Raw genomic sequence first — 21,047 nt, forward strand, 5'->3', positions numbered from 1 at the left:
AAACATTGGATCTTTTCATCAGAAGAAATGCATCTATACATATACATATAATATTTTGTCTAAAATTTAAAATTTTTATTAAACAAATCCAGAAACCCTTATTTTCTCTCCTTAAAATTTAATAGTTTTATATGGCAATTTGTTTCTGTTGGTTACTTTTTTGATATTACAATGAGTACCTTTACCCACTCCTAGTTATACCTTTGATGATTGATTGTTTCATTTACTCTATTTTCAGAAACTTCTATTACTTCCATTAATGTTTTCTTGCATATCATCTTCCCTCACACTCTCTTAATATATTTTGATTGTGTTCCTCACACCTGCCTTTTGTGAGCTATGCTAGAAACTGCGTAAGAGGGTGAGGAGTAGAATCATTTTGTTCATTACTTCATCCCCAGCATCTTGCACAACAGCTGGACTTGTCTGATACTCAAATCAATATGAAAATAATCATTTCATTCATTTCTTGTTAGCATTTACTAGTAAAACACAGATTCCTAAGGATTCTGCCTAGGAACCATCATATTTTTTAAAGCACAGATAAATCTGATGCAAGTGGTCCACAGAAACATCACTCCTCTTCAAAGAGGAAAATCTATGAGAGCAGGTCAAAAGTAAGGAACAATTCAGTTTGAGGGAGGGGCACCCACGACCAGTGTATTTCTAAGGCCCTTACTGAAGCATTCTACAAGATGAGCAAATGAGGAGCCAAAAGGTTCTCTCTTTCAATTCTTGGTTCTTATGGTGGCCCCAGGAGGCCCCAGCAATGGGCAGCAGGAGGAAGGATGCTGTGCCCATTACGCTGGCAGTGAGTCTTAGCAATTTGAACTCCCCTAAACTTTGGGTTTTTCCAGCAGTCCTCCCCATGCAAATTCTTTCTATTGGGATTTCCCCTGCCCACTGCTCCCTTTTCAGTGTGACAGACCTAAGAGAACACAAGGGAACTTATTAACAGTAAGTACCAAAGAATCCACCTGTAATGCTAGGAGATGCAGAAGACGTGGGTTTCATCCCTGGGTTGGGAAGATCCCCTAGAGGAGAACATGGCAACCCACTCCAGTATTCTTGCCTGGAGAATCCCACGGACAAAGGAGCCTGGTGGGCCACAGTCCCTGGGGTCGCAAAGAGTCGGACACAGCTGAAGCAACTGAGCACACAGCATGTACTAAAGGATTACCCTGATGTGTGAGTACTAAAATTCGCATTACATTTCTTCAGAATCTTACAAAAATCAACATTCTTTTGGTCATATTTCACCCTGAAGAATGTGGGAGGGGGAGAAAACTATTACCAATATCATTTGGCGACCTACAGATAGGAAAATGTTAACGGAGTCTGCCAAATAATAATCTCCACATGGGCAGGAAGATTTCCCCCCTAATTTTTTTTTACTGTGCTAAAATACATATAACATAAATATTTTCTCTTAAAACCATTTTAGTATACAGTTCAAAGGTATTAAATGCATTCATACTGTTGCGCAACCACCGTCCATCTCCAGGGCTCTTTTCACACTGCCAAACTGAAACTCTGTATCCATTAAACAATAATTCTCCATTCTTCCTTGCCCCTAGCCCCTGACAATCGCCACCCTACTGTCTGTCTCTGAATCTGCCTACTCTAGGTGCCTCTTATAAGTGGAATCAGATAGTATCTGTCTTTTTGTGACTAGTTTATCTCACATAGCAAAAGGTTCTCAAGGTTTATCCATGTTGTAACATGTGTCAATTTCCTTCTTTTTTAAGGCTGAATGATATTCCACTGTATGTATATACCATTAGCTTATCCATTCATCCATCAGTTGGTTCATGAATAGGAATTTTTATCTGTTTTGTTCACTGCCATAGCACTAGTACTTAGAAGAGTTTCCGGCTTCTATTAGGTCTTCAGCGATTATTTGTTAAATAAATGAGTAATGAACAGTTAAAAATGTGGTCTTGAGTATTCTTAAAGCAGCGTTATGTCCACTGAATTAGTTGCAAATATTGAAACGAGTCTACTTCTTGCTCAGTGGTGTCTTCTAATCTCTTCTGTTCCTCCACTTTATCCTTCTAATTCTTTCTTTTTATTATCTCTTCGATATCTATTTTATTAATTCCTCCTATCTTTTATTCTCCATTTCTCAGACAAAATCAATAAAGTACTGCTACATTACACAGCAATGTGAATAAAGGCAGGGTTGATGATCCAATAAATAGTATTGGGTTGGCCAAAAAGTTTGTTCAGGTTTTTTTCTGTAAAATGTTACAGAAAAAACTGAAATTTTTGGCCAACCTAATATTTGAGTACCAGGTCCCCTTACTAGCATTGCCTCCTAAGATCTTAATTTAGGACTGTATTTTCAGATCTTTAAAATGCTGACCATTACTCAAATGAAGTTCAGTTATAAGTGTCAGTCGCTCAGTTGTGTCCAACTCGTTGTGACCCCCATGGACTGCAGCCTGTCAGTCTCCTCTGTCCATGGAATTCTCCAGGCAAGAGTACTGGAAAGTGAAAATGAAAAGGAAGTCGCTCAGTCGTGTCCGACTCTTTGCGACTCCATGGACCATAACCTACCAGGCTCCTCTGTCCATGGGATTTTCCAGGCAAGAGTACTGGACTGGGGTGCCATTTCCTTCTCCAGGGGATCTTCCCAACCCAGGGATCAAATCCAGGACTTCTGCATTGCAGGTAGATTCTTTACCGTCTGAACCACCAGGGAAGCCTGTGTAAAGTATTTACTAAAACTGCTTAATTCAAGCGATAGGAAATCTATTTTAAAGACAATATTTCCTAAAAGTAATGATAAAGTTTAATGTCTACATTTATCCAAGTTAAAGTACCTTTGAAGAGCATTTTATCACACTTATATATACCAAACACATATCTGAAAGAAATTGACTTCAATGTCAAGTCGAATGAGCTTGGGCACATTCAGAGTAGTTTGGAGGCAGAACAATTTGCAAGGCCTAGAGTTAAAAATAATTGAAGGCATATTATTCAATTTTTTTTGAAATTGCTTGCCGGCTAGAGTCTAGTGTATATTGTTTCAGGTCTAACTGGATTTTATAAACACCAAAAGATGGGAATTGGCAGTGTCAATAGTGACAGAACAATAGCTCTATTGAGCTCAACAGAATTCAATCTTGCAACAGAATTTCCTGTTTTCCTCCTTGTTTTTTATACCTTCAACATTACAACTTACAAAAAAAGAAAAGGAAAAGATAAAGCATTCCTTTCCTAGACTCAGAAATGTTGTGTCATGTCTCTTTTCTCTAAAAAACAAACCAAGAGCCTTTTGCCCTTCATCTTTTCAGATTCCTAGATTCCTTAAGCGAGGCCTGTCTCCACTGGAGCATAGCGAACACAGATCTTCATGCCTTACATCAGCAATCATGCCCTGATGGACTTGATACTGGTTGTGGCAGTTTGATAGGTTTAGAGTCGCTCCACTGTAATATCCCATCAGTGTTTCAAAACAACAGAACTGCATGAAATACAGAAGAGGTTCTCAAAGCATGGAACAGTAATAGCATGCAGATCAGACAGAAAATCATATGGTCAGTAGTTAATTGTGCTTGTAAACAGTTTAATATGCATGGGATCAGGCTGGATATCTGACGTAAAGCCACCGGAGGGTCCCCAAGGCAATCTTCATGTCCCTGAAATAGTGCCCGCACATACTACCAATGTTCTCTCCAACATAGCCTGAAATATCAACCAGCTTTTTTGGGTTATACAACTAGCTAGTTATTTTCTTAGAAACAATCCTGAAGTTTATCAAATGGTTCAAGGAGATGTTGAAAAGTCCTCCATATATTAGCATGAATTATTATGTGAAATTATTAATAGCTCTTATCACTTTGAACATATCACAGGTCCTAGGAAGGTGGAGAGACCTAAGATACTAATCTGAAATTCTGAGGACTTTTACTAAATTTTTTATTAGTCATTTTTTTCTTGTTTCCTCTAGCTTGATAAATTTGTAAGTGAATGTTGGAAGGTATGAAAACTTCTGGGGACATCTTGCTTCTTTTAGTAAGCAGTTATGGTAAGGAAAATTCACCTTAATCCAGTCTGAAGTTGAAACTGAGCTTAGTTTGAAGCTGAGTTTAGCCTGCAGTGTGGGTCAGTTTATTTCTGGTTCATCATTACTATTAAAAGAATAACTTGTTAGAAGTCAAAAGTGAAGTTCAAATTGTTGATTAGGTCTCTGCTCCATAATGATCGCTGAATTCCATTTTTGTCTCTCAAGCTCTGGTCTGATTTCTGACCAGTCATCCTTCAGTTACAAATTTGCAAATACCTGAGAGTAAAGGCATCACAGAATGTTGTGTTGGTTTAGTTTCCTTCTCTTCTCTTTAGCCATCTGACTTTCAAGTACTTGCTGCCTTAGAATTTCTCCAGTATCTTCAAACAGATAATGGGTGATGTGTGTGTGTGTGTGTGTGTGTGTGTGTGTGTGTGTGTGTGTGTGCGCGTGTGCATGCATGTGTATTTTAATCTAGCTTTTCACTTTTCTAATTTTCTTGGAAAGTTGATTGGTCTGCAATAAGCTAGTCTGTCAGAGCCAAAGCAGAAGTCTTCAGGAATATTTGTAATTAACATAGCATACCAAGGGAGAAGCCATGGAAAAGGAAAGAGAGAATAAGCTTTCATATTTTTATGGACTCTTTTTCACTTCCAGGAGTTTCTTTCTACTCACTGACTTGCCATTTGCTCAGACTCCTCTTCATAGTCTCACACACTGTCCTGCCTCTAAGCACCATTCCTTCAGAAACAGTACCTTAATGGCTATAGTGAATTACATTTTGAAATCCTTTTGAAAATTGATTTTGAAAATTTTTCATTCATCCCTGTTGTGTGCCTTGGGCATTCTCACTGGAGAAAACTTCAAAGAAATAAGTATCATCCCCAAAATTTTTCATAGCAAAGGATAAGTGGTAGTTCTTCCATCACTTAGAAAAAAATCACAGGCCCATGGAATCAGTAAGGAACTTTGAAAATTCAGTCTAGTTTCTCATGAAGATGCCAACTTGCCTGAGGTATCACACTATTTGAAGAGAGGAACAGTAAGTGTCTTCTTTTTGTCCACGGCTCTTTCAGAAAGAGCCTATTGCTTGCAGTAAAGCAGTTACTTCATGGGAAGATTTAAGATGATAATAACTCTTAGACTCTACATCTATAATGTCTTCTCTGGAGAGAAAAAAATCTTTTGTGATTGTTGCCTAACAATCTCGTCCCATACCCTAAACTTTCTGGTCTAGACTGTCCAAGGATGACTGTAATTTTAAAACTTACATGTTGCTGTGTAAGTTCAGTTCTCCATGAAACAGACATTTGCATGCAGAAAGCTTATTAAGAAAGCTTGCAAGGGAGTGTAAAAAGGCTGGGCAAAGGGGGTGAAACTACAACAAAGGCTCACTCAATCATGTGAGTACTCTGGAGCAGGATGCTGCCCTCACAGTGGTCCTGACCTAGGCAGGGAGGAAATCTACATGTTTCAATCAGTCAGATGATGCAGGCTGACCTCAGGGAAAGGGTGTGGCCTTGAGCAGAGTGGCTGTCTTTGGTGAAGGATATTTCCCAGAGAAGGACTCACTTGAGAGCCATTAAATGATAAATCTTTCAAGGCTCATTCCTGGAAGGGCAACTTGGGAAATACCATACAGCATCTACTATGGGTTCTTAATTAAACCAAAATCTAGAACAAGTAAAAGCTGAAAGGAAGTCATTAAAGATAAAATCCAAACAAACTAAAATGCATCTCTATTTGTCTCTCTGTTGTCTTTGAAATAAATAGCAGAGAACAATAGTCTGAAAGTGAAATAACCTAATAGTTTTATTCATAAATGTTTTATACTTGTTATCGAAGAGAAGCCATTAAGAAAGCTTGTAAACTTCACATTCATCTGTCTGATGAAGGATATCAGAGTTCGGGTAATTGCTTTCTAAAGGGTACTTTCACTGCTTTTGTGTGCCTTGTGCAGGTTTTACTGAGAGGCTTAATAAAATAATTGTACTGAAGTCAAAGCAACTAAAAAGCAGACATCATTCTCCAGTCATGCGCATCACCATCTGAAGAGCGGAATAAATATTCATTTACTAAGAACAGTCACTGTATAGTCAAAAAGGAATTTTGTATTTGACCTTAGCAATGATGGCAAGTATCCATTAATATATTTAACGAAAGGAGTTAATGCTCTTCAGTACAAGAGCTATCATGTTAATAGTTTTATTGAATTAGTTTAAGAACGTGAATAAAGTATATGATCTCTAAAATTGTCAAACTCCAAATTTTTTGAGAAATAATTTAAATGATCAACAAAGAAAACTTTTGTAATGAGTTATTTAGAAACAATTTCAACTTCTTCTGTTTCAGTCAAATTAAATGTAAGCTTTTATTGCTATCTTGAAATTCTAAATGGTATATCCTCTTTATCCTGAAATGACTACGTTCAGTTAGGTCTTTGCATGTGTGCAAGTATTCTTAGAAATCAAGTTGTACAGGACATGAATTTGAGACCATTATGTTATTAGAGAGAATGGAGAAATATTCTTTTATATGAGCACATCAAATAAGAAATTAAGGAACAATTTGAAGGATGAAAAAATCTCTTATTAATATTCATCTGTGTTTCCTTTAAGAAGTCTGAGGATCCTGATTTTTTACCCCCAGTCTAATTTAAAAACAAAAGCTAATGACTGGAGGACTATAAAACCATCTGATTTTCTTGTGTTCTCAAAGTCTAAGTCATGAAAGAAACCCACATAAAATTTGCAGAAATATGTGTATGATGTGACTCACGAAATTTCTCAAAACCATTTTTCATTCCAATCCCAAAGAAGGGCAATGCCAAAGAATGTTTACCACACGATTGAACTCATTTCACATGCTAGCAAAGTAATGCTCAAAATCTTCCAAGCTAGGATTTAACAGTACGTGAACCAAGAACTTCCAGGTGTTCAAGCTGGATTTAGAAAAGGCAGAGGAACCAGAGATCAAATTACCAAAGTCCGTTGGATCATGTAAAAAGCAACAGAGTTCCAGAAAAACATCTACTCTGTTTCATTGACTACGCTAAAGCCTTTGACTGTGTGGATCACAACGAACTGTGGAAAATTCTTAGAGATAGGAATACCAAACCAGCTAACCTGCCTCCTGTATAACCTGTATGCAGGTCAAGAAGCAACAATTAGAACTGGACATGGAACAGCAGACTGGTTCACAACTGAGAAAGGAGTACATCAAGGCTGTATTGTCACCCTGCTTATTTAATTTATACGCAAAGTATATCATGTGGAATGCTGGGCTGGATGAAGCAAAAGCTGGAGTCAAGATTGCCAGGAGAACTATCAATATCAATAATCCCAGGTGTGCAGATGACATCACCCTTATGGCAGAAAGCGAAGAGGAACTAAGGAGCTTGATGAAGGCGAAAGAGGAGAATGAAAAACCTGGCTTAAAGCTCAACATTAAAAGATGAAGATCATGGTCCCATCACTTCATGACAAATAGATGGGGAAACAATGAAAACAATGACAGATTTTATTTTCTTCGGCTCCAAAACCACTGCACATGGTGAATGCAGCCATGAAATTAAAAGACTCTTGGTCCTTGGAAGAAAAGTTATGACCAACCTAGACAGCATATTAAAAAGCAGACACGTTACTTTACCAACAAAGGTCCATATAGTCAAAGCTATGGTTTTTTTCAGTAGTCATGTTGGATGTGAGATTTGCACCATAAAGAAGGCTGAGCACCAAAGAATTGATACTCGTGAACCATGGTATTGGAGAAGACTCTTGAGAGTCCCTTGGACTGCAAGGAGATCAAACCAGTCAATCCTAAAGGAAATCAATCCTGCATATTCATTGGAAGGCCTGAATCTGAAACTGAAGCTCCAATACTTTGGCCACCTGAGGTGAAGAGCCTGCTCATTGGAAAAGACTCTAATGATGGGAAAAGTGAAGGCAGGAGGAGAAGGGGATGGTACAGGACGAGGTGGATGGAGGGCATCACCGACTCAGTGGACATGGGTTTGAGCAAGCTCTGGGAGATGGTGAAGGACAGGGAAGCCTGAAGTGCTGCAGTCCATGGGGCCACAAAGAGTTAGACATGACTGAGCAATTCAACAACAACAACAAATACCTGATTTTAGATATCTTTCCCCAAACAAGCTCCCAAAGTTTTGCCTTTTAATCTGTCCAGATGTTCCCTCTATTGGAGGAAGTAATTGGAATGCTGTCATCTTTAAACATGATACTTGGAAGGGAGCCCAGTCACTGGGGTAATTTTTCTGCACTTAGTATTCTGCTTATTATTTGATGCTTAGATATATTTTTGTTGTTGTTAACACTGAGCAATTTGGCAAATTATCTATTGGAGAGAACTGAGCAAATAATAGAACACAGTGGTTACTTTTCAGTTAGAAAGGAAGGACTAAGAAGAGATTGGCAGGGAAGGTGGTGGGCGTTTAATGGAGGAGACCTGAGCATACATTGCCAGGAGATGTGAAGAACATACAAATCTATCCTGTGGATTTCTCAGTTTTCCCTGATGCCAATGCTGTTAGCAGGCCTCCTATTTTCTACTGTTCTCTCAAGTGATAACTTTCTCTGACTTACATTGTGGGGCCCTTGCACCTTCTTTAAATATGCTTTACCCTATTAACCACGAGAAATGTTCATATGCCTCCAGTTCCTTTCTCTTCTTAGTGCTGGAGATTTTTATTTATTCTTAATGCAGGAGCCTGATAGGCTGCAGTCCGTGGGGTCGCTAAGGGTCGGACACGACTGAGCGTCTTCACTTTCACTTTTCACTTTCATGCACTGGAGAAGGAAATGGCAACCCACTCCAGCGTTCTTGCCTGGAGAATCCCAGGGACAGAGGAGCCTGGTGGGCTGCCATCTATGGGGTCGCACAGAGTCTGACACGACTGAAGCGACTTAGCAGCAGCCTCAGCGGCAGCAAGCACTACCAAAGACCACAGGAAGAAGTAAAACTTAAAATGTTGCCACTTATTAAGCAAAGTGTTGTTACTTATGCTTCAGGATCAATGAAGTAAGAAATAATATCAAGATCCAAGAAGCAGCTTACTGTCTTCCATTTCCAAGCTAAGTATGTATTCTTTCCTCATTCATTCTTAACATGGATCATTAGGGACAAACTGATAGGATCATACCTTGTAACTATTACCATTTTTGAAGTACAGTATTCTGTTGGAAAGTTCTCTGGTGATTCCAATAATTGTTCTTCTTATATTAAGATCCTCTGGTTCTAAATATTTAAAAACCCAGTATCAAAGCACTTATAACTTTTGGTGAAGAAATAAAAAAACATTTTCTGACTAATCAGCCTCAGTGCTTAAATACAGATTTTTAAAGTAATAATGGCCATCATAATTGTATTTTTGAAATGAAATCCATAATAAGTATCTCAGTCGAGATACAGATGAATTTCTGCTGCGTCATGGTCTCCTTTTACGTGAGGGCTATTATTCTGTGAGCTGGTTATACAGAAACTGTCTGAGCATTGATCTGACTTGATAAATTTTATTTAAAATATTTTGTGTGTATCGTGTATGGTGATGGAATTAAAACTCTGGGGGAAAAGGCTCTCTCTGTGCGTGTGTGTGTGTGTGTGTGTGTGCATCCACATTTGTGTATAAACTGGTAAACTGGTATACGTATGGGGAGGTACCTATCCATGTAAATACTGTAAGACAAGAATTTTTAATGAGCAAAATTTAGGAATTTGAATACTTATCTTTAGACAGTATGTAAACATGAATTTCTAACAATTTTCCAAAGCCCATTACTGTCTGTTTAAATCCTAGAAATAGAAATGATCTGCTCATATAATACTGCTTCTTTTTAGGTTCTGGGGGTTTTGAGTATCTGAGGTTCTAAGAGCAACTCCACAGGCATACTAGAACTTTGAATGTTTTGAGATTTAATGTGAGCAATTTCCTTGCTCTTTTGCCTACCTGGTAAATCATTTACTCCAGTAGGCAAAATTTTTCTTTTAAAAATTCTTCCATTGAAAAAAAAAAAAAAGCCTCAAAATAGAGTTGAAATAGAAGCACTGTGTCCTTTCTCTGGACAAAATCCTACCAAAGTAGAAAAGAATGGTCGACTTTTTAACTAAAAACCCAGCGGGAAAACAGGAGGAAGGAATTTTTAATAAGAAAGATGTATCTAAAAATCTTTTCTGCTAAGCAGAAGGAAAACAACAAATTATTGGGTAGAGGTTAAATACTGGTATTAATGGAAGTATAGAAGCATACATTCTGTTCCCAAAAGACCCTGAGGGCAAAATAACACTTGGTTCTGGAGCTGAATATCTAGACCTATTCATTCCCTGCCCCCCAGCTTTAGCAATAGAACAGTCCTACTGGGATCTGACAGTCCCGAGTCGGAGTTACAGGCATTCCAACAGCACCTGAGTTTATTTCTTATACAGAATGGAAAGGAAAATAATTTTCAGAACCAAAATCATCACCAGAGAGAAGTATTAAAGAGGGAGCCAAATCTATACCATAGCTAGATATTTCTTTTTGTGTCTCAGAGAAAACCTTAATCTATTTTCTTTGCCATCCTGTTGATTCATAGATTTGACATCACTCTGAATTTCATGTTATGTATATTTACTTTCTGGCTTCCCTGGTGGCTCAGATGGTAAAAAATCTGCCTGCAATGCAAGAGAACTGGGATCGATCCCTCTGGAGAAGGGAATGGCTATCCACTCTAGTATTCTTGCCTAGGAAATTCCATGGACAGAGGAGCCTGGTGAGCTACAGTTCATGGGGTCCCAAAGAGTCGGACATGACTGAGCGAGTAACAATTTCACTTTCTTTCATGTTCTATACACACACACATATAGGGCTTCACTGGTAGCTCAGATGGTAAAGAATCCACCTGCAATGAGGGAAACCTGGATTTGGTCCCTGGGTTGGGAAGATCCCATGAAGAAGGGAACAGCTATCCACTCCAGTATTCTGGCCTGGAGAATACCATGGACAAAGGAGCCTGGTAGGGTACAGTTCATGGGATCACAGAGAGTTGGACATGACTGAGCAACTTTCACATATATCTATATATATGCATATATATTTGTACAGCATGCTATTTCCTTGGTCTGTAGCGGCATCACTCTAATCCCTGCCTCATCTTTCTCTGTCCCACAGGGTTGCCAGGTGATGGGAGAGGCTGGCTTGGGAGTAGAGTTTGTCTTGAGCAGATGTCCCAGCTGGGAGAGTATCATCAGATCTCACGACTTTACCAGCAGTGATCACCAAGAGGACCACTTCATAAGCGTTACCTCCCCCTAAGTTCCATGGTAGAGCTGGTCACTGTGTCTTGCTTTAGACCATCAGCCAGTATCATGTTTGGTGTTCATTGTGCAAACCCTCCAAACTCTTCAAATAAGAGCTGCCTAATCCACAGACTCAACCAGGATACTTCTGAGCACCGACCTGTAAGTGCCATCCAAAGAGATTTTTAAAAGCAGTCATTGTTAGGACTGAAGTCTTAAACTTTGGAATGTGATGGAGACTTTATTGCCGGTATAACACAATTCTCAAGATTTCAACATTTATATCTGTCTAATACCCCCATTTTATGCAGTATTTTCATTCCTAATACGTTAAGAAATAATCTATTAATATACAATGTAACTTGTGCAACTACCCATGCTATTAATAACAAGAAAGAAAAAAAATAGATAGACTGAAGTGTTCTCAAAGCTGAAGAGGAAACAAAAAGAAAAACAATAGGAAAATTCATTATCTTAGTTATTACAGCAAAATTATACTGGTTCGTGACTTATCAATCACAGATGAAAGATGTAAACAACACCAGAAATCATCCTTTCAGCAGAGACATCAGTCATAAATGAGGATTCATCATTGATATGCTTGTCCAAAGTGGTAATTTAGAACTACTGCCACCAGCTCCGGCTGTATCCAGAATGATAATTATGAATTAAGTGGTGAGCAGATGCTTGGAAATAAAAGTTTGCACTGGGGTGCCAGGAGCCTAAGGACAAACCTAACAGTCCCTATAAACTGCTAGTTTAAAGACGGAATTGTCAATACACAAGTTAACAACTTGCTAAGCATCAATGACCGTGACATACAAATATGAATAATTTTAAGAAAAGAAACTGTCTCTGATACATAATCCTTTTTGCTTTTCTTTCTATGGCTCTGTGCCTACTCTGAATATCTTAGAGCAGCAACTCAAAATTTATTCACAAGAAAAAAAGAGAAACAGGCTAGTAAAAATTGTATTTATTAGCTCACAGCAAGAAATATGTGCTTAAAATGGGATTTATTCTTTCTGATTGCTATCGGAATGGACACTTAATTTTCTCCCTACAATGAAACAAAACTTTTAGAAGATTTATGACTGCTGGGAGAGCAGTTTCTCACATGCCAAGCTATGTTAGCAAAGTTGGGAATAAATCGTTGAAGAAATCTGGCTAGTAGTACACAGTTCATGCAAAATAGTACTTTGCTTCCTACCCACATGAAGCAACTGTAGGACAACTGTCATTACTGAGTTCCCTGCAAGCTAGAAAATGACATCCTTGAATCACAGACAATTAGTATTCTTCCTTTTTTCTTGGTGTTGAGGTGAGTCCTTTGTACCTTCTCTTCTTCTGGTCCTCTCTCCATTGCGACTTCTCATTCTGATATCAGAAGGTTTGCTCAGCTACCCTCATGCCCTCAGCTTTCTCCCCTCCTCGTTTTTCCCTCTTTCACTGGTATTATGTGAAGCTTCATTTAAGGAAGCTGCTTTCTTAGAAGTCCCTGTAGATGGCAATGAACATAACCACACACTTGTCCTCCATTTTTCCAGACTGTTGTCATCCCATGTGCCAAATGGCATTGTTCATTCCTAATGAGAACAGAGACTGATATGCTTTTTACAAATAGGCTTAGATTTCTACTCTTTTTTGCCTCAATGTATATTGAAATTTTTATCCAAACAAATTGAAAAACACCTGGCTAACAATTACATCATTTCAAAGTTCTGGGTTGAACGGTTACCTTTTCTATTTTCTGGCTTCTAACAAATATTTCACCACTGGGTGAGAAGAGAAATTCCTGGCCAATAAATACATGATGAGTCTCTTTTATATTTAAAAAAACAAAAACAAAACAAAACCCTCAGCCAACTGGGTAAGATCTCATTATGACATAAGAAAACAGGTAACATTAACCATTATTTTTCAATAGCTTATATTATGTGCCTGAAACTGCATTTGCTATTTAACACACACTGCTCTTCACTGTGCTATCCCTGTTCCAGCAACGAACACATTCAGTCTCTGAGAAGTCACAATCCCTAGCCAGGTTCTACCAGCCAACTCAGCCTCTCATAGCCTCAAATACCCATTCCATTTTTATTTGCTCCTCATGACTTAATATCAGACTAATTTGAGACATGATTTTATTCCTAGAGAATGTAATCTACTATACAGAGACATGTTTTATAACACACTGTGACTATATTTTGATTTCTTTCCTATAATTCTTACTAATAAATGGCTCTGGATGTGAGATTCTTAAACCAGGAGACTGGAATCTGCACTTTTCCTTTGTGGTGCCTGAACCTCTCTCTCTCTCTTTGTAAAGCTTACACCTTTCAAGGAGGACCACCCTGTCAGCTTAGAACCAGGTTCTTGCCAAAAACTTTTTGCTAACTCATGTTCTGTTTAATCCAAGGGGCAGGGAGACAGAGATTTCTCCTTAGTCATCACAGTAGCAATTCTGAAGGGGAGGAGAATGCTGTGGAGGGAAAAGCTTGCCCTTTGGAAGGAAGATGGTACATGTTTCGCTCCTTGAATTCAACTTGTCACGGGGTAGTCAGGTAATGATGAAATCAAGTTAATTATCTCTTTCTATAAAAAAGTGCTCTGACTGTACTAGTTAAACATTAAGACGCGCAGGAATCAATTTTTAAAAAAGCCTTCCCTAAAAGTTATGGGCTTCTCTGGTGCTCAGCTGGTAAAGAATCTGCCTGAGATGAGAGAGACCTTCCCTAAAAGTTATTGCAGAGGGGGAAAAGATATAGAAATAATTCAGGAGTAAAGTTGTATTAACAGACACATGGCCCTTGCACCCACATGATGTGTGGATCGATTGAAGGAAAGGTTTTGTTGTCGATCTGATTCTTCATCCTCATTGTCTACAAGGCACAGAGTTGGTGCTGAGTTAGAGTCAATCAAGAGAGGCATGAGAGTGTTGTTTTCCCAAGTAGAACCCCAAACACCTGGACAGCACATAACTTGTTGTATTATTATCATCTTAGCATTTCCAGGGTCCAGCACAGAACCTAAGTAGTTGTTCAATTTGTGTTTGTTGAACTGAAACAGAGTGAAAATCAAATGAGATAATTATAGTAAATGCTTCTCTAATAAGAAATTTTATATATGGTAATAATATAAGACTGAACTGAACTGAATATATGATTGATATAATACTAAATACATAATTATTTTTTATAACAAATGCATTTAATTTTAATAAATGAAATATGCCCTATTTTTATCCCCCATTTTATAGATGGGAAAACTGAGGCAAGGAGAGTTTAATGAATTTTCCCAAAGTCACATATCCAATAATGGGCTCACCTGGGATTTGAACCCAAGTTCTCTTGCCCCAGAGTCCATGTTCCTAACCATTTAGCAATACCTACCCCCTTATAAAGTCTCATAAAAGAATTCAGGTCCTATGTATTTGTTCATGCATGCAATTGTTATTTTCCTTATTGTGCTGTGAGCTCTTGAACTCTTCTGAACTCTTCTAGGAAGGGCCCTGGGGATACTCACCGGGATCAGCAGACCCTTGAACATATTAGTCTGTTTTGAGTTGAATAAATACATCAAACCTAAATCCTCATCTCAGAGGAAAAGACAACCAAATGGGACTTCAGAGTGATGATGCATGGGTCCTGAATTCTCATTCATTCAGATATCTCATGACTAACCTCCCCTAAGAAAGGAAAAGTGGGGAAGTGACCAACCAGAACCTAGACCAAACCAAGGAACCCTGGGCTCTTTAGGAAAAAACATGAAGCACACCGAAGGAAAGTACAGTTTTCTCAGAGTCAGGTTAACCTGGCAACACTCCAAGCAATTTGGTTGAGATAAGAACAGCAGCAGCTTAGCAATGTCTGCCAGTGGCAACACAGAGAGAAAATCTTTTCCTATTGGATCTTTCAGCATCTTCTGTGAGCAGATTGATTAACAGTCTATCAGATTAGTCAGCAGGCACCTGTGGAATAACATATGGAATGGGAAGGTGTTAGTGTGTGAAGCAGGGAATTTAAATGGCACAAGAATAATGGCCTTTAGATACCAGGGGGCCTGCAGGGCTCAGAAGACCTCTGGTGGCAGGGAGCCTGAAGAAACACCTTGTCCAGTATTTGTACGTGTATGTGTGGGTTATAAAGATGTATTTTGGTAATACACATAATGCATAAAATATTATACTAAGTGTAGGAAGACCTGACTTTTCTTCAAATGGTGTAACATTGAACAAGTGGCTATATTCTTTGGGTCTCGGTTTCCTCATCTATAAAATAGGAGGGACTGGACTAGATGATTCCTGTGGCTCCTTCCAGCTCTAACATGTGGAGAATCTACTGCGAGTCATTAGGGCCAAAATCAGCTTTAATCACTCAGTGTTCAGGAAAAGAAAACAACAACAAAATAAGAAAAAAGGAAGGAAGAAACAGAGGAAAGAAAGGAAGGAAGAAGGAAAGAAGGACGGACTTCACTGGTGGTTCACTGGTTAAGAATCCGCCTTCCAATGCAGGGAAGGCTGGTTTGATCCCTGGTTGAGAAACTAAGATCCAACGTGCCACAATGAGAGAACTCACGCACTGCAGCTAGAGAAGCCCAAGTGCCGTGACGAAGACCCAGTGTGGCCAAAATTTTTATTTTTTTATTTTTTCTATTTAAAATTTTTATTTTTACTTTATTTTGCTTTACAATACTGTATTGGTTTTGCCATACATTGACATGAATCCGCCACAGGGGCACATGAGTTCCCAATCCCAAACCCCCCTCCCACCTCCCACCCCACATCATCTCTCTGGGTCCTCCCCGTGCACCAGCCCCAAGCATCCTGTATCCTGTATCGAACATAGACTGGCGATTCATTTCTTACCTGATAGTATACATGTTTCAGTGCCATTCTCCCAAATCATCCCACCCTCTCCCTCTCCCACAGAGTCCAAAATTCTGCTCTATACATCTGTGTCTCTTTGCTGTCTTGCATACAGTGTTATCATTACCATCTTTCTAAATTCCATATATGTGTTAGTATACTGTGTTGGTGTTTTTCTTTCTGGCTTACTTCACTCTGTATAATAGGCTCCAGTTTCATCCACCTCATTAGAACTGATTCAAATATATTCTTTTTAGTGGCTGAGTAATACTCCATTGTGTATATGTACCACAGCTTTCTTATCCATTCATCTGCTGATGGACATCTAGGTTGTTTCCATGTCCTGGCTATTATAAACAGTGCTGCGATGAACATTGGGGTACACGTGTCTCTTCCAATTCTGGTTTCCTCGGTGTGTATGCCCAGCAGTGGAATTGAAAGAAAGAATTGGTCAAGAACTTGTGCCACCTGAGAAGGTAGAAGGCCCAACCCAGCCCTCCCACTGTACTGTCCACTACTCACTTTGCCGTTGATGAAGCTTCCTGTTTTACCATCTTTAAAAGCTACCCAGAACTAAGGTACCTTAAGTAAATAAAAATGTAAAATTAAATTATAAGTAATGAAAATCTTCTGAAAGGAAGAATTGAAAAAAGGATGTAAATGGTTACACTCATTTCAGAAGTCTCTTCAACTATTAAAAATAAACACTACAAAACCAGAAATAATTAGAATTGTATAATATTCCATCACACCAAGGTTGATCACTGTATCAAATATGCAAACACAGTGAAAAATTTTCTTCTGATCTCCCTAAGGGTCCAGAGACTTGAATTTCTAAATTCAGGTCCATCATTTCCTCCAAGAAACTGATAAATCTGACATGAAAATAAGTTACCTACAGAGAAGATGTCTACAATCATAGCCTATTTATTTACAAATGTATACTGTTCTTACACCATATGGTTTGAACAAAGACATCAAAAAGTGAAAACAACAGCAGGTCTAGGGCAGAGCAGCCACAGAGACAGCTCAGTTTCCAGGTCTGGGATGTTCTCAGAGACACATCCACTCCCAATCTGTTCAATCACAGACACCTCTGTTTTAAAAACATATCCACATATCTGTACTTTCCTCTCCCCTATGGATGAATTAAATTCACGTTTCACCCACCAGATCCAAAAGAGAAAACGATCCCCCCAGTTCTAGTGGGTCCTTCCTTTCAAGAATACTGTTTTATTTGGCTATTCCCTCCCTCCCTCCAACACTTTGGTCACCTGAGGTGAAGAACCAGCTCATTAGAAAAGACCCTGAGGCTGGGAAAGATTGAAGGCAGGAGGAGAAGGGGACAAGAGAGGATGAGATGGTTGGATGGCATCACCGACTTGATGGACATGAGTCTGAGCAAACTCCGGGAGTTGGTGATGGACAGGGAGGCCTGGTGTGCTGCAGTCCATGGGGTCACAAAGAGTCGGACACGACTGAGCGACTGAACTGAACTGAACTGATACTATTTGAGAAGAACAGGTGGCAAGGGCCCACCAGACTTAATGATGGGAATAAGAGGCGTGTGTGTCTTCAGGCACATCCTGTCACACATTTCTGATGCCTCTGCTCTTCCTTGTCTGAGTGACCTGATTGCTGCCTCTCTGTTCCTTCCCTCTGCCCCTCCCCATGTGGTTCAAACCACACTGGTTAGCTCTCCTCTGGCTCTGCACCCCTCTCTGCTGCAGGGAGGATGTGGCTTGGAAGAGCTTCTTGGCAGTTCAGTCCAGCAGACTTCTAGGTATTAACACTGGAGCACAGAGGTTTCATCAGAGAACCTCCAAATGTCAATATCTTGCACCATATCCTCCTGTTTATCCACTGATCCCCCCTCCCCATTTTATCTTTTCTCCTTCCTCTCTGTCCCACTCTGGGTCCCAAGGGCTATGTACCCAGTCTCCCTAAACAACTGCAGCGTGGTGGGAGGCACCAGGGGGATGTTGGTGAGCAGAAGGCAAAGGTCAGTGTCTCCCCTCTCCCACAACTCTCTCTACTCAGCAAAAGGCTCTAGCAGCATCTAGAACTCTCCACACTTCACCTTCTGCTGAGAGGGCTTTGCCCAACTATTAGATTTCTCACTGGCTTCTGTTTTCCTCCCTGTACCTTCAGCCTTGGGGATATGATGGCTTCCTACCAATGCTGGTTGCTAGGCGACTCATCCCTCCCTCATCTGTTCGCTTACAAACTGTAAGCAGTTCCTCCATTAATGTCTCTTCGTCTGAATCATCGAGAATCTGCTTTCCTGCCAGGACAGTATCCACGAGTGTTTTCTTTGGAACACTTGTCTTTCTCCAGTGAAGAATTCTGTAATATTTATCCAGGGGATAGAGGAAGTATATACCTGACTCTGAATGCTCACACAGTAAGGAACATTAGGGTAGGCATTCAACTTTCCATATCATCTTTATTGCCTCTTTATCATTTATCGTTTTATTACAGTAGCTCTCCTTTATCTGCTGTTATCCTTGGTGTTTTTGAAATTTACTCTTTTCAATGGAAATTTCCGGTTTCTTGGTGGGGTTGGGCTATGGGGGATGGAAGAAAGAATCATTAGGTCTGACCATCTCTCAGAGATTTTCTTACGAGTTCTTGTTTTTTCTAACCCCTAGTTTCATTCTAGCCTTATGTAGAAATAGGTACCTTTAAGTTCTGAATTTTTCCCAAGTTCTGTGGTATGAATTGATCTTCTTACTGATATATACATGCCATGCTATAAATTTCCTTCTAAAAACTTTTTATGCATCCCCAAATTTTGATAAGCTATATGTTTATTTTCCTTTAGTTGAAAACATTTTATAATTTCTCTTGAGATCTCTTCTTTGATGCATGTGTTGCATAGAAGTGTGTTGTTTGGGCTCTTCCCTGGTGGTCCAGTGGTGAAAACTCTACACTTCCCATGAGGATTGTGTGGGTTTGATGCCTGGTCAGGGAACTAATTGCCCAAGTGCTGCATAGCAGAAGTGTGTTGCTTAATCACCAAGTTGGTTGGGAATTTCTGACTATTTTCTGTTCCTGATGTCTTGTTTAACTCCATTGCAATCTGTATGATTGCTTTTAGATGTGTTAAGGTGTGTTTTATGGCCCAGAATGCAGTATGTCCTGGTGAATGTTCCATGCGAGCTGGAGAAGAATGTGTACTCTGCTGTTGTTGGACAAAGTGCTCTATAGAGGTCCATTAATCCAGTGGTGAATGGTACTTTCCAAGTTCAGCTGTGTCCTAACTGATGTTCCGCTTGATGGATTGCTGAAGACTCCAAGTATAACAATGGGTTAATCTATTTCTCCTTACACTTCGATCAGTTTTTACCTCCTGTATTTTGAGGTTGTTTTGTTCCATCCAGTTACAATATAGATTGTCATGTCTTCTGGGGGTAGAGGGGAAAAAACAAAAAGGTCAAATAGAGACTTTTTATGAAATTTATGAACTGTTTTGTGTTATAAAACCTCTCCTTCATGTCCTCCAAAAATCTTCCAAACAACAACACAAAACTTGTTATACTCACTTATGATTTCTGCCTTGGGGAGGCTCTAAGGGAAAAGGGCTGAATTCCATTATGAGGTTAGGGCGCACATGGAGACAAACAGTATTTGGGTTCTGTTGCTCTTTATTTTCCTTCCTTTATTTCTTTTTGTTCCCTTTCTTCCATTCAGCAGATATGCACTATATACTCAGGTATTATACCAGCTGCTATGGATTATAAATATGTGCTTTCAATATATTAACAATAGAGTTGGAGATACTGAGATAGCACTGATATTATGGAAAATTTTGAAGAAAGTGTGTGACATGTACAGCAGAGAAACAGAGAGAGTGCTTGGTGTAGAAATGAACAAACCAGTCTGTGGGCTTCCCTGATGGCTCAGCAGTAAAGAGACCATCTGCAATGCAGGAGAAACAGTTTTGATCCCTGGGTCAGAAAGATCCCCTGGAGAAGGAGATGGCAACCCATTTCAGTATTCTTGTCTGGGAAAGCACGTAGACAGAGGAGCAGAGTTCCAAAGAATAGCAAGGAGAGATAAGAAAGCCTTCCTCAGCGATCAGTGCAAAGAAATAGAGAAAAACAATAGAATGGGAAAGACTAGAGATCCTTCAAGAAAATTAGAGATACTAAGGGAATATTTCAGGCAAAGATGGACACAGTAAAGTACAGAAATTGTATGGATCTAACAGAAGCAAAAGATATTAAGGAGAGGTGGTAAGAATACAGAGAAGAACTATATGAAAAAGATCTTAATGACCTAGATAACCATGATGGTGTGTACACTCACCTAGAGCCAGACATCCTGGAATGCCAAGGTCAAGTGGGCTTTAGGAAGTATCACTATGAACAAAGCTAGTGGAGGTGATGGAATTTCAGCTGAACTAATTCAAATCCTAAATGATGATGCTGTGAAAGTGCTGCACTCAATATGCAGCAAATTTGGAAAACTCAGCAGTGGACACAGGTTGGGAAAAGGTCAGTTTTCATTCCAATCCCAAAGAAAGGCAATGCCAAAGAATGTTCAAACTACCACACAATTGTACTCATCTCACATGCTAGCAAATTAATGTTCAAAATTCTCCAAGCTAGACTTCAATAGTAGAACTGAGATTTCAGCACAAGTAGAACAGAGAACTTCTAGATGTTCAAGCTGGATTGGAAAAGGCAGAGGAACCAAAGATCAAATTGCCAATATTCGTTGGATTATAGAAAAAGCAACGGATTTCCAGAAAAACATCTGCTTCATTGAGTATGCTAAAGTCTTAGATGGTGTGAATCACAACAAACTGTGGAAAATTCTTAAAGAGATGGGAATCCCAGACCATGTTACCTGCCTCCTGAGAAACCTGCATTCAGGTCA

At 39.3% G+C, this 21,047-nt stretch overlaps 1 long non-coding RNA gene across 1 annotated transcript in view; it reads left to right on the top strand.

Annotated features, from left to right (window-relative positions):
* LOC132659756 (uncharacterized) overlaps nucleotides 1-13,566 on the top strand; it is a 48,990-nt gene extending 35,424 nt beyond the window's left edge. The window contains exon 3 of the long non-coding RNA XR_009600521.1: nucleotides 11,172-13,566. This is a non-coding gene — a long non-coding RNA (uncharacterized LOC132659756). The remainder of the gene's footprint in view (nucleotides 1-11,171) is intronic.
* The last annotated feature ends 7,481 nt before the right edge of the window (nucleotides 13,567-21,047 follow it).

This window comes from Ovis aries, chromosome 4 (genome assembly GCF_016772045.2).
Source record: "Ovis aries strain OAR_USU_Benz2616 breed Rambouillet chromosome 4, ARS-UI_Ramb_v3.0, whole genome shotgun sequence".
Taxonomy (NCBI): domain Eukaryota; kingdom Metazoa; phylum Chordata; class Mammalia; order Artiodactyla; family Bovidae; genus Ovis; species Ovis aries.